The sequence below is a fragment of the Nelumbo lutea genome, chromosome 1, assembly GCF_056320005.1.
Source record: "Nelumbo lutea isolate HS-2025 chromosome 1, American lotus-T2T, whole genome shotgun sequence".
In the NCBI taxonomy this organism is placed as follows: domain Eukaryota; kingdom Viridiplantae; phylum Streptophyta; class Magnoliopsida; order Proteales; family Nelumbonaceae; genus Nelumbo; species Nelumbo lutea.
This window is the reverse complement of record NC_142684.1, coordinates 55,774,894-55,779,110: the sequence shown is the minus strand read 5'-3', so window position 1 is coordinate 55,779,110 and position 4,217 is coordinate 55,774,894. Positions and strand designations below refer to the sequence as shown.

The 4,217-nt window shown below is 38.5% G+C and overlaps 1 non-coding gene across 1 annotated transcript; it reads right to left on the bottom strand.

Moving 5' to 3' along the window:
* Window positions 1-3,777: 3,777 nt before the first annotated feature.
* LOC148874654 (small nucleolar RNA R71) lies at window positions 3,778-3,884 on the bottom strand. Its single transcript, XR_016106071.1, has one exon. It is a non-coding gene; the product is annotated as a small nucleolar RNA R71 (small nucleolar RNA).
* Window positions 3,885-4,217: the final 333 nt, after the last annotated feature.

Here is a 4,217-nt window from a genome sequence, read left to right as displayed (position 1 = left end):
TTACAATTTATCTATAATTCTTAAGGACTTTAGCATGGATTTTTATGCCGGTTTTATTAATTTTTGCCTTAATTTAGCTTGATTGCAAGAAAGATTTCAGGGGGAGCCAAATCAACAAACAGAAGGCAAAAGCAAGAAAAAAAAGCCCAAAATTTATCAAGTTCAGCCCGGCCCAGCCATGAGAGCAAGGGAGTTTCATTCGGCCCAAGTAGTGCAAGCTAACTCTTTGGAAAACCCAAGGGAAGAAGCCTAGCAAGAAGGAAATTTCGGCCCAGCCCATTTTTAGCCCAAATAACAGCCTAGAGTGTAGCCCACATGAGCTCAAAAGCAAGCTAAGTTGTAGCCCAAATAGCAGCCCAAAGGGAGCTAGGGGTGGCAACTCCTAGATGTTTCTTGAAGAGAAGGAGGGAGCACTCTAGAAGGTTCATGAGGGGTGTAATACACCCAATTCTAGAAACTTCAAGAAGGGGCAAGAGCCCCCTTGAAAAACTATATAAGGAGGCCTCTAGGAGGGGAGAAAGGTGTTCAATTGCTTGAGAGGAAGGCTCTCCCACTCTTAGAGGTTCGGCCACCTTGAGAGAAGAGAAGAGAAGAAGGCTAGGCGCAAGGAAGAAGAAGAAGAAGGGCTGAAGGAAGTTCAAGACAAGTAAGCTAGAAGAAGAAGGTGAGTTCGAATTGAGGGTTTGTGATTCAAAGATTTTTTGTAATAAATCATTTGTAGTTTCATTCTCTTTTGATTTGAATTCAGTTTCTTAGTTATATGTTCTTTCTTCTTTCTCCTTGTTTCCATTCTTCCTTGATGTATTTCAGCTTGTAAAATTTCAGTTCAGCAATCTAATTCTTTTTTATTCATTCAAATGGTCATGCATTGTACTTGAAGTTTCTTGAATAAGGGTGTGATTGTAGATTAATCTGAGATTGCAAGATCTGAATTGCTTGAAAGAGAATTCAGATCTGAAATTTTCAGATTGGGCGAATTAATCTACAGCTTGGAATTCCTAGAGTGCTTGAGAGAGACTCTAGGAATTTAGATCTACTATTCAAGAACTGAATTGAGTGCAAGGTTAGAGATAACTTGCACAATTCAGTTGGTGATCAATTCAGATTTGAATTGATGCCTTAGAAGTGTTTGAAGAAATGCATGCATGGGGATTAGATTCTTGCTAGAGATAGAAGAACCGTCACTCATGCATAGGATGAACATGCGCTTGAGAGAGGCTGTTCATGACCTTGGGGTTTCACCAAACCAAGGCTCAATCATGATTCATTCGAATGATCCAAATTGATAGATTGCTGAATTCTGAGATTGACATTTACTGCTTACTCTTCTAACCTGAATTGAAGGCAATTGGACCAATGATTTAGATAGATTTTAATTTAGGATTTCTTAGCTTTCATTAGAGTTTTGATTTATTTGTTGATCAGATAAGAAGTGCTCAATTTAGTATTGGTAATTGTTTCCTAAATCCTCGTGGGAACGATACTTCACTCTCTACTTTATTACTTGAACGGCTAGTGCACTTGCTAGTGTCACAATGAGCAACACATCAAGTTTTTGGCGCCGTTGCCGGGGATTTAGAGAAACAATATTAGGAAACATTGAGCATTCTTAATCTAATCTCATTCAGCATTGCATTCATAGTTGGGTTAATTTGCTAACTTTTTCATTTCAGCTTGGACTGCAACTGCTGTACTACTGTAGTTATGTTTCTTCTTTCTTAAGTAGATTACTTTCTTTTTCTGGTTTCAGTTTCATTTTAATAAAGGCATATTTGATTTCTATTCAATCTTGATGTTGTTCCCTTCAAAAAGAAAAAAAAAAAGAAAAAATTCACATAAACATGAGTGTTGCAGATCTGAGTTGCATTCGGCACTCAGATCAGCAGATTTCAGATCTGCAGCACTCAGCCGAAAAGAATTGCTTGTGTTTCAGATTTTATTATTCTTTTCTTTCATTACAAAAAAAAAAAAAAATACAAATGAAAAAAAAAGGGGAGATTTTTTGAACAACCAGAGGAGCAATTGAGAATTCGGATCAGAACTCAGATTTGAGTTCAGATTTGAATTCTGCTATTGCAGATCTGCAACAGTTCAGATCTGAGTTCCTCTGAACTCAGACCTGAACTGATGAAATTTTGAGGGGAATTGGGTGTCATCACCACCCCAATTCACCCTAGGGCACTTCTGCTTTTCCCCAAAAACAATTTGGTAGCAATAACTGAAGGTAAGGCAATTGAGAATTCAGATCCAAACTCAGACTTGAGTTCAGATCTGAATTCTGCTGTTACAGATCTGCTCAGTTCAGATCTGAATTCCTCTGAACTCAGATCTGAACCGATGCAAGTTTGAGGTGAATTGGGTGCCATCACTACCCCAATCCACCCTATGATACATCCAACCTGCCTCAAGGGTGAATGGATAGCAAAGAATGAGAGAAATTCAAATATGAAATGCAGTTGATATGATGTGAGGACTGAACTGATACAGAGCATACTATGAATTCTGGGTGGACTGAATTCTTGGCTTTACCCACTTGTAACCGAGCTACATTAGCTAAGGAGGTGTATGTTTGGATTGAATAATTGTTATGCCTCAGATATTTAAGAAAAATTAGCACTTTCCAAGTATTTCTATTAGCATTCAGATCTGTAGCAGGGCTACTATAGTGCAACAGTTAGCAGACCTGATTTCAGATTTCTACAAAAGTTGTATGGACCGAATAGTTTGCAATACCAAACATTGCAGACCCAATTTTCAGGTCTTAGCAAGTGTTTGATATGCATCAGCTATACAGGTTTGAGCTTCAATTGTCGAGTTTAAAATCTTTAACCCAAGCCTAACTCAGGACTGGTTTTAGTTTATTTCAGATCCTTTAAAATTTTTTTTTTTAGATCAGATCTGATTTCAGCCCTAAAGCATCACAGAATTGATTCCAACCTTAATGAATGTATATTGTAGTGTATACCAATGAGTGTGTATGAGATATCCAGCTCAGATCTGAATTATTATTTATTAATTTCTCTAGACTAACAATACCAAAGACTTGTAGATCTGAACTCAGATCTAAATTGGGTCTGAATTCAGATGTTGCAATCGATGGATGTAGATAAAGGAACCTTGAATAAGATGATTGGTTTAAATCTGCTTTTAGTATAATCGGCTTCATTTATTCATGATAGGATGTAGGTTTTGTATTCCAATAATTCACTTTACATTTTCAGTGTGATAGGATTAGTTATTTATTTTCTTTTGTGAATATTGGCATTTTTATTGCTTTGACTTTAACAGTTTATGACAAGCAGACCTGAACTGGAAGAGATCCTTTACGACCCGGAGATTGAACGGACTCTCCGTGTCCGTTTGAGAGCTGCTAAGCAAGTCAGACAAGAAGCACAAGAAATGGCTGAACAAAGAACTATGATGGATTATGCCAAGCCCACCCTCACCGGGACTGTCTCCAGCATTATCAGGCCAACTATTGCTGCCAATAACTTCGAACTTAAACCGGCCATAATCCAAATGATACAAAATACGGTTCAGTTTTGTGGTATGGCCCATGAGGATCCGAATGCCCATATTGCTAACTTCTTGGAAATCTGTGACACCTTCAAACACAATGGGGTAAGTGATGATGCCATCCAGCTGAGGTTATTCCCATTTTCTTTGAAGGATAAAGCCAAAGCTTGGTTGAACTCATTACCGGCAGGATCTATAGCCACATGGGACGAAATGGCCAGCCATTTTCTCTCTAAATATTTTCCCCCTTCTAAAACTGCTAAAATGAGGAATGACATCACTACTTTTTTCCAGTAAGAGGGGGAATCTTTATATGAGTCATGGGAACGTTACAAGGAGCTGTTAAGGAGAGTTCCTCACCATGGCCTCCCCATTTGGCTGCAAGTGCAGACTTTCTATAATGGTCTTACTGAATCAAATAAGACCATATTAGATGCTGCAGCCGGAGGATCCATAAATAATAAAACTCCTGAGGTTGCCCATGCACTTATTGAGGAAATGGCAGCCAACAATTATCAATGGCATTCGGAAAGAACTCAAACTAGGAAGCAGCAAGGCTTGCATAATGTTGACACTTATACAGCACTATCTGCACAAATAGGAGCACTTAGTAAAAAAATAGATGAAATGCAGATAGCTGCCATGCATGTGCAGCCTCTTAATTGTGAATTGTGTGGGGGAGGCCACATCAGTACAGACTG